This window comes from Lampetra planeri, unplaced genomic scaffold, assembly GCF_965212315.1.
Source record: "Lampetra planeri unplaced genomic scaffold, kcLamPlan1.2.h2 scaffold_561, whole genome shotgun sequence".
Taxonomy (NCBI): Eukaryota; Metazoa; Chordata; class Hyperoartia; order Petromyzontiformes; family Petromyzontidae; genus Lampetra; species Lampetra planeri.
The window spans coordinates 6,188-16,189 of NW_027615384.1; positions in this window are offsets into that span (position 1 = coordinate 6,188).

Below are 10,002 nucleotides of genomic sequence, written 5' to 3' on the forward strand. Positions count from 1 at the left end.
GAATAACATCAGCACCAGGTCACCAGGGACCTCGTACCCACACAGATTCCTTCTTTCTGGACTGTGCAGCTCTGCAGCTCAATTTGAATCTCACACACGACTGTGAGGTAAAACTTCCTGTACCAAAGTCGACGATGTAACCACACTTCCTCTGTTGAAGCTGGGGCGTCTCAGAGGCGTCAGAGTTGGGACCGCTGCAGAGTAGAGACTTGAAAAATGTGTTTGCTTTTGATGGATGGAAGCTCGTCTTTGTTCATCTGAAATGTCACATGTGTGCATAAGGGGGGGAAAAAGGGGGGAAAAAAAAAGACGCAGCAAGGAGCTTCTTCCATGGATGTGCTTTGGGAACACAATCCTGATTTTGAAGCAGGGTATTATTTATATTTCCTGACAAACGATGTGTGCAGCTTGGAGCTGATGTAACGTTAAGTGTCAGGCCAGCGGTGACGTCTTAACAGGGTTTACCGTCTATGCTTTCTTTCTTTCACATAAACTATCTGTACACCAGCAGTAAGTGGATTTCCACAGAACTCACACAGGGGTCATTGTTGAAACAAGCCTCTAATCTCCATATTATAAAACCTTTTGAACTTCAAACCTCCAGCGCTGTAAATCAGCTCCTAATGAAATGTTCTTTTCCACACCAAAGGATGTAAACACAAGCTGTCGTTTTTATTTGTCAGCTGATGAATCTGTCAACATCTCTTCCTATTGATCTGTATTAAACACAGACTGGATTAATGCTCGATAACGCTGCCTCCGATTTAACCCAGCAAGACTCTTGAATCAGCTGTTTGATGTGTGCTGGCTCCTTCCTGCCTGTTTAAAGTCAAAGGCCAGCACCACCCAACCACAAACGCCTTCTGAGACGCCCAGAAGGTCGAGCACCGGTGTGGCAGCGCCAGCGACCTTTCACAACCCTTTGTACCAAGCACCCTCCCAGCACCACAGCATTTTGAAGTGTCCACGAGTGGATGGCGGTCATTGGCAGGAGGTGTGTGTGTGTGTATGTGACAGAAGTCTTTGACGAGTCCGACAGGAGTCGGAGCTCTCTAAATGAAGTGGTCGCTCAGTCAAAGACAGGATAAGTTCCGGCCCTCTGCAACCTGCATCAGTGAATGTAACTCTCAAACGTTTCTCACATATCGCTCCCTTACCTGCTGTTTCTGTTTCTTTTAATCTATGTGCGCTCCTCAGTGTTGTTGACTTCCATCATCTCGTACTTGGGAGAATGTACTTCTCAAAGGAGGCCAATCTGGCTTCTTTTCGAGCTGACAGCTTCAGTTGTTGGAGATTTTAGTTTAAAAACCGACGCTCCAAAGCAGCTGACTGCTGGGAGATGTTTGCACGTGATGTGTGTAGTATTCAGAGAAAGAAAACGGTGATAAAGGAGAAGAAGCATAAACTTGTGATCTACAGTTTCAAACCTCAGGTGACGCTTGTTTCCCTGAAACCTGATTTCTGGGTCAGTTTCTGGTTGTGTTGTGACAAATTTCAATCAAAGAGCGATTTGGTGAATTCAGGTCTCAGTATGTCCTTAGACCACATCATCAGACGCATGTAGTCTGATCAGCAGTCTGAAGATCAAACATTTCACAGAGACAGCATCAAGGAATTCATAGCGTCTACAGATATGTAAATCCACTAAAAGTGTCACATTGGCATTAATTGAAGTACAATCTTTTTTTATTTTTTTGATGCAGAATATTTGATTATGCATACTGTTGTATATATTTATATTTGAGATAAGTAAAAAGCCAATTTTATACATGAACTTTGAAGAACACTGCACAATACTGTTTATATACATGTCCATAATATTGGGTCAGACCAGTCTTAACTTTTCTTAAGAAGAATGTGTGTTTCCAAACAGGAAACAAGTTGAGGACGCAGTCTGCAGTATATTTATATTCACAGCAGTAAAACTACAAATGAAAACATGTGGACTAACCTGGAGGAGATGAGTGAAGTTGCGCGTCCGCTGAAAGAAGTTGCTTTGCCCCCTGAGTGTGTGTGACAGCCGTTTGTATTCTCATGAGGCATTCAAGAACATCGGAATATTAGAAGCTTTTTTCAGTGAGAAGTGAGAACCCGTGCTTTTCACGGGTGGTGGAAGAATTAATCTTGATAATACTAAACATAACGCAGGATACTAATACACACAATAAAAAGAACTTAGTTTCAACAAAAGTTAAGGAATATATAGGAGTTTGGCTTTTTAATTAATTTTCCTAAAAATAGTTTGTTTTTAGGTTTATTTTTTGTTTCATCCGTTCATTATTATTTTTCCTTCAACATATAAACACTTTTGTTGTAGATATACAACATTTTACTGGAGTTCTGCAATTTCCCAGCATCCTGTGAATGCATCATTGATTTATTCACCCACAATGAAACTGATTTTTTTTTTTTTTTTTTTTCAAAAAACAACCAGAAGAGGATCTAAAACACGTTCTGGGAGCCTCTTTATTAGAAGTTGTCAGTATTCTTGAATACATCATTGAATTACCAGCACGTTGAGGGCATCAGTTTTTGTTTTTAACTTTACATCACTCTCATTTGAAAGCACCTGAATCGCTCATCAACTATGGCATTTGGCTGTAAAAATTAGCACAATCTTATCTTATAAATAATGTCTTTGACATTGTTGTCCGACGCTTTGTGAACGCAGCGCAGAAAACCATATGCAAAACCCTGTCTAGTTACATCAATCAATATGTCAACAAATTTACAGCGAAACAACAAAAAACTTCTTAATACCGTACATCAATAGTATTATAAGCTAATATACAACATTTACCCAATGTTACCATTTTTTAACATTATGGATTTTTGCTGAAGTAGAACAAGAGAATTATCTGGTGCAGAGTGTATTTGTACCAGTTCGATTTCTGCTCAAGTACCAAAAAGTTTTGCTTCATTAAACTCGATAAAATAAATTTGACATTTGATAAGCCATAGTTATGTATTGAATATGATTGTGATGATAGTAACTACATGACTATAACGATTTGCAAACGGAACATGGAGAACTTGAAATGCAGAGAACGTAATAGATAGTAAAGTTTTCTCCACCAGGAGGCGCCAGTGTCCTGTGCTTGTGAGAACCATTGAGATCAATGATGTAAAAAGTAATGGCTGAAATATGAGTTTAGAAATAAAAAACATGAGTGACCATCATTATTAAGCCTGCTTTACATCCCTGGAATGGGTTTCTTCAATATCCACTCATCCACCCATCCCTCCATCCCTCAATCCCTCCCCCATCCCCAGCAGTAGATTGGCTGCAGATAACATGGCAGCCGCCTGCCAACTGTTCAATTCTTAAATTTGGACTTCACATCCATCACTAGTATTGATTTTAATTATTAAATTCACAGTGAAGTGAAGCAGGAGACCCGTGTGTGTGTTCATTCTTTTTTTAAAATCAGTCTTCGTCTCACACAAACAAGTACATATTGACGTCATGAACAGCTAGCAACGACTGAAAAGGTGTAGGAAGAACGTCAGGTCTTTGTTTTTAATATATGAATGCCAGTACTCAAACTTATTCAAACTGTCTAAACCTATTTTTACATTTTTATTTTCCTCATGAAAAATAACTGACCACCTCCTGACACTGATTGCATCAGTCTGCATAATTGTTTCCTCAACACACAAGGTTTGATATGGCACAAAACTATTTCAGTTTTAATTAAGTATGCATGTGTTTTCCAGCACGGTTCAGTTTTGATTTTATTTGCTATCATGTTCAGTCTTCTGGTGGTTTCAGGGTGCATTTAATCCTCCTGCAAAATCTGTATGAGCAGCTACAGCTACAGCAGAGGCTGTTTTTGGTGTTTTTTTTCAGTCTGTTGTCCTTTTCTGCAGAGATCAGTCAAAACTGCAGTCTGTCTGTTAATGAAAACCCATGTTTAAATTTGTGATATCTCTGAAAAATCACTGTCAGTTTGAGTTTGAGGCGGATTAAAGAGAGAGAGTGAGAGAAGGGGGAGGGGGGGCATATCATTGTAAAACGTTATTCTTTTGTACAGAGCTTCGGTACAGGACTAAGAGATGGAGCCTATACTCTTTTTACACATGTTACCATGGAAACCAGTCCAGCAGCCAACCAGCTTCAGCGAAAACCCAGACAACCCCCCTGCTCACGGTTCCTTCCAGCTATCCTTCTCACACACTCACACACAACAGACACTTCACTACACACTCAGACTGCATAGCAGCACATGGATTATTGTAAGGTGGGTCACCGAGTGTCTTTACTGTAAAAAATGTTAAAACCTTGAAATAAAAAAACAACTGAAAGGGAAATACTCCACCTGTTCAACACACACACACACACCAGCCTTAACTTGCAGTGCAGGAAGCTGATGCATAACTAAACTGTGACATGGTAGCGCAGCTAATGATGGTACGGAGTGGAGAGACAATAGGAAGTGAGTCGGCTAAAATAAAAGCAGAATTGACATGTAGCTTTGGTCTGAAAGAGAAGCAGGACCAGAGAGGAAAATTAGATTTTAATTTTAGTACAGCCTTGTTTGGTAACTGCTGTAACACACTCTTTTTTTTTTTTTTCCAGTGTAAGCGGGCACATGCGTGCACAAATAGAGCATGATAATTGTAATTCCTTGCGTTAAACATCAGGGCAAAGTTCTCCCAGCGAGGCACACAACACTGCAGAATGCACTAGCTCTGCAAACACACTTACAGTCCATTCTGTGCAGCATTTTCAATGCTGAAAACAGCTGTTTTTAAATAACTCATTCTAAAAAAAACAACAGCTTTCTGGCTCTCGATGTATGTAACCGCCGATAAGATTAGTTTCAGTGAAATTGCATTGACTGTGTACTCTGTGTGATCGTGTACTTGTATGTATTGTTTTCTTGTTACAATGTTTGAGCTGCGTTCTAGGCCAGGTCACTCTTGGAAAAGAGCCTTGTAATGTTACTGAATCCTTGTTTACCTGGTTAGATAAAGGATATTGATTTTATGTATTTATTTTTAGAGTTATTTCTTTTCATTTTACACATTCAGACAGCTCAGTTGGATGGGGTTACAGAGGATCCCTGGGGTCTGGTACCTACAAATAAATGCCAATACAGAGTTATTCACACCCTCAAATTAGAACCAAACATAAATAGTGTATGTTTGGTCACAGCTGAACCATCTAGTCCACTCATGTCCTGTTGTTCTCATCACCCCGTATGCTGGGACCATAGCGACCTTTATAATTGCAATGTCATGTTTTGACACTCCCGTTATTGACATATCAATAGGCATAATCTTGGCGAGACAGGGGTCTCGGTCTCTAGGAGGCAGAGTTTGGAGTTGGTGTTACACACACACACACACACACACACACACACACCCCAACCATCAACACGGGCCTGGTCTCACATTACTGACAGTCCTGCCCCTCAGGGCTAAGTGCCAACGCATGCACGCACGCACGCACGCACACACACAGCGATAATCTCCCGTAGCGTTTCCTATGACAGGATGACGTGAGATTACCATGATAATCTGTCCATGTTGTTACTGAGCAGTGGGGGTGATTTCCATTGAAAATATATTGCACAACTCTTAGTTTTACTTCAGTATGAGTGACTATTGCAGATTTTTTTTTTTCATTTTGAATCAGAGTTTCTTGATTTACAAACACTCCACTCTGTTGATTGCTAGAATCCCTGGCCATTCATTTAGCAGCTGATTACTAATGGTTATTAGCAGCTCTACTTACGCCGCAGTCATAGTAAACTGAGTCGTCTTGTAGGTTGTCATGTGTCAAATTATTCACTGTGAGCTTCCATGTGGGAAGAGCGCTCGGCTAACTCCTGATTATATATTTCCCTTTTTTTGTTATTTTAAATTCTCTCCTTGGCCGCCCACCCGCAGCTCAAACGCACTTCTCTCCTCTTCGCCGTTGTCTTTCACTAGTCTCTTTTCAAAGCGTCAGTTGATTTCCTTATTTCATTTCATCCATTTCCCCAATGATAACATCAATGAATATAACTCCTTTTGAAAAAGAGATTTATTTATACCCTCCTCTCTCTCTCGCTGCACACCAGATGTATGGCTCGCCTGGTTGAGCCTGGCATATGGAAATGGAGCTGAAGCAGATGGGGGCGGGGGGGGGTCCTACAGGCAGTCCAGATGACTAATGAATAATGAACAATAGAGAGGAAACTGCTCTGTCGTATAAACAGAGGTGTGATGTTCTAGATAGGCTGCCGTTCAGCCTCACTAAACATTAATCAATAACAAACTGAGTGTCGGAATCACATGAGCATCAATTTGCCTCCACTCAGACATCTATTAGCTTATCAAAAGCTCGAGTGGCGCATAATTTATGAGGCATGCCTTGTTGGGTTTGACTTTGACAATCTGTTGATGCAAAGGATACATGCGTGTCTCATAGCGATGCTTTAGATCAACAGATTCCTCCTAAAAGGTGGGGTTGTGGAGAAATTTAACATTCTGCCTGCAGAGAAAAGCCAGCTGCAGAGCTGCTACTGGAATGCATATTGCATTTTTGAGAGCACTGTAAAGTGTGCTTTTTATTTATCCTTGTGTTCCCGTGGCGAGACGGGTACGACGCGGACGATCACAAGGGCACGTTTCCACCGCGGCTTCTGAATAATGCAGCTGCACATAATCGAGACGTTCCGTGTGAGCTTTTAGCGGGTTAGTCGGGAAGAAGCCATTCTTTCTCGAGCTGTGATTCTTTTGAAAAGTTGAATTTCAGAAAAGGTTAAAAAGAAAAAATTCCAGCCAGACCTGAAATAAATGAGGAAAGGTCTATGTATTTCGCATTTTCACAAAATGAACATCCAACTAGCCACTGAGACCACACAGATACTAAATGTAAAAAACATAAAACATTTAGAACATAAAACATTTAGTGAATTTATGTAACTGAACATGTTCATTGACATAATACATGTATTTCGCCCCTGGTGGCCTTAATCTGTATGCACGCTAACCAATATGCACCATCACATCACTCTGTTTTTGAACAGAAAATTAGTGGAACTTCTTGTTATCGCTGATAAAACCCGATATATCACATCCTGGCCCTCTTTGTATCAACCAGACGAATGTGACTCCTCTCACCCGCAGCGGAGTGTAACAAGTTTTCACACCTTTTTTTCAGGTTGGTGCTGAAACGGTTTAAGTCAGTGAAGACAATGAAGAAACTGATTAAAATCTGAACATTTCCTTAGAAATGGCTGCTTTCTTCTTTTAGAGAAAAGTGTGAAGAAGTTCAGTGGCGAGCTGACAGAGCGAGTGTCATCTTCATCACATCGGATTGTTCTCTGTCTCTACCGAGGCTTTAAACACTGTGACTGTGTGTGCTACCCTGACCTAGATTACAAGTCTGCAGTGCAATGCAAGGGAAGGGGTGTGTGTGTGTGTGTGTGTGTGTGTGTGTGTGTGTGTGGTGTGTGGGTGTGTGTGTGTGTGTGTGTGTGTGTGTGTGTGTGTGTGTGTGTGTGTGTGTGTGTGTGTGTGTGTGTGTGTGTGTGTGTGTGTGTTGAGAGAGAGAGAGAGAGAGTCTACTTGCCTTGCCTTCCCCCACTTCCACACAAACCTACACACAATAACCATCCCACTGTGCCTTGTCTTACACTCGGGGTCTGTGTTTGATCTGATTTTAGAAGTTTTTTCCTCGATTTGGAAATTTGGAATCACAGTTATGAATAATAGATCATTCGCTTCTTCCTCCAATAATATTTAGAAGAGAAAAGGCTGATTCCGTAGTGGACCTGTGTGTATTGTTTATTGTATGAATATCTTTAGCCTCATTTTCACGACTCTATGAATGTTTTGGGGAAAGCTGGTGTTGGTGATTTGGCCTGTTACAAATTTTATATTATTGATATTGTACAGGAGCCCCCACACCCCACATTCTGTGTTTCTGCGTTACATGGGAAATAATAACAAATATTTATTAGCCGGCACTGTATTCATTTTATGTTATGATATAAAATGAAATATTATTTTAAAAACAGAAATTAATTGATTTGATTTATTGTCTCTGATAGGAAAAGTGTTGCTTTTAAATGCGTAAATGTTCAGTTAGCAAAGAGGAAACAATTGTACATTGTCATGTGATCGTCTCCACATAGCATCAGTTGTCAGAAGGCATGAAACCAGAATAGTGTCATCACAGTCACTCTTTGGAATTCAGTTCTCTTGTGTGTCGCAAACAAAGCAAACGTTTTGACTGTCTGAGTAATTCATTGCAGTCAGAATGGGTAAAAGGTTGTGGTGTCAATGCGTTCTGTTTGACAAGTCGTTTGGTCAAATGGAAAGAAGTCTATTAATACTTATTTTCTGTGGTTCAGTCACTTTTTAATAAAAGGAAAATGTTATTCCCTTGTTCCATTTCCACATTTATCAGATGTAACATTTTGTGTTCTTCTCCTTTCCAACCACCAGACCTCAACTGGCTTCTTTTCCCTCCCCCTCACTCGTCCTCCTCCTCTGCCTCTTGAACCAACACCTCCCACTTTCTTCCTTTCAGACTCACCCGCAGTGGAGTCCTTGAAGCTCCTCAGCGCTCCAAGATAATGACCCAATGGCATCTCGGCTACGCAGAGCGTTACCGAGCCGACGCAGTTAGGAGATGTCAGTGGGAATTTGATGAAGATGATATTATAGCTTTTAATCAGTCCTCTTTTCCTGCTGCAAACTGAGACGTGATCAGTTTGTGGTGGAAAAACCAAGCGAGTGGAATCAGAATAAACAGCACCACAGTGCTTTGGGGGGCTCAGACTTGTTCCATTGAGCTGTGGGTTCAGTCTGTGGGAGGAAATGAGTGTTTTTGTTAAAAAACAATAAGAAGAAAAGGGTCATAAGACGACAAATGCACTGCACGTTCTTTTAAACCCTGATTAATGTCTTTTAATGAATGACATCTTTGAATAAATGGTGTTTAATTCTGGGAATCGTTTATAACTAATAAATAATAGTAGTTGTAATAATAATAATAATAAATACATACTGTATTTATTACAGTATATTACAAAAAGGACTAATAACTTACTAAATTGATAGAAATCTTGGTTTGGTAAAGATTGAACAAAGAAATTACAAAATGACTAACAAGACATCAGAGAATATCATATAACACAATTATTAAAAAAATAGAAATGTATTATGGTGTGGAATTTTATATGATCACATTAAATTGTTCAAGAGCACCTCTTGAATATTCTTTAGTTCCACCGTTTGACAGACAGTGTACGGTGGGTGTATTCACTAGTGAGTTGTTCCTTTAACACAGACAAGCTCGTTTCTCGGGTGTGATTGACAGGATCTCTGATTGGTTTCAGCTGCAGTGACATCTCACCTGTCACCACCTTTAACTGAAACTATTAACACCACAGCAGCTACATGTGAAACACGTGGGCTCTCGCAGGGGGCTTCCCTGTAAACAGGCTGTCATGACTGTTTGCATTCATGTACAACAGGGGAGACATCATGCAAAGTGGACCTTTGATATGAGGTTGCCTGGCAACGTCAAAAGGTAGCCGCTTTTCAGAAGGACTAAATAGGAAGTGTCAGAGTTTGCCATTTGTGGAAAAAGCACAACTGTTTGCGAGACATTGTGAGGAAGCAAAACATGTCGACAATGAAACAAAAGTTAAAAACAGAATGAAAAGCTAAGATGATAAAATAAAAGGGTCAAAGGCAGGAATAGAAAGTCAGTTATTCAGGCTCTGTACACCACGAGGTGAGCATTTTATAGTGTCTTTCTGAAGGGAGAGGAACATAGAGCAGGGTGACCTGGGAAAGACTGAATGAGCTGCACAGCACCAGCAGCTCTTCTGTCAAGAAACCCGTGACAGCAAACACGGTTCCCGTTCCATTTTGTGGATAGATAGATAGAAAGATAGATAATTGCTGCTGTCAGATTCCCCAACTGACATTTGGAAGTCGTGAGTCATGTGACCTGTGTCAGAAAGTTGAGGACTTGGACGAATCACAACACCTGGA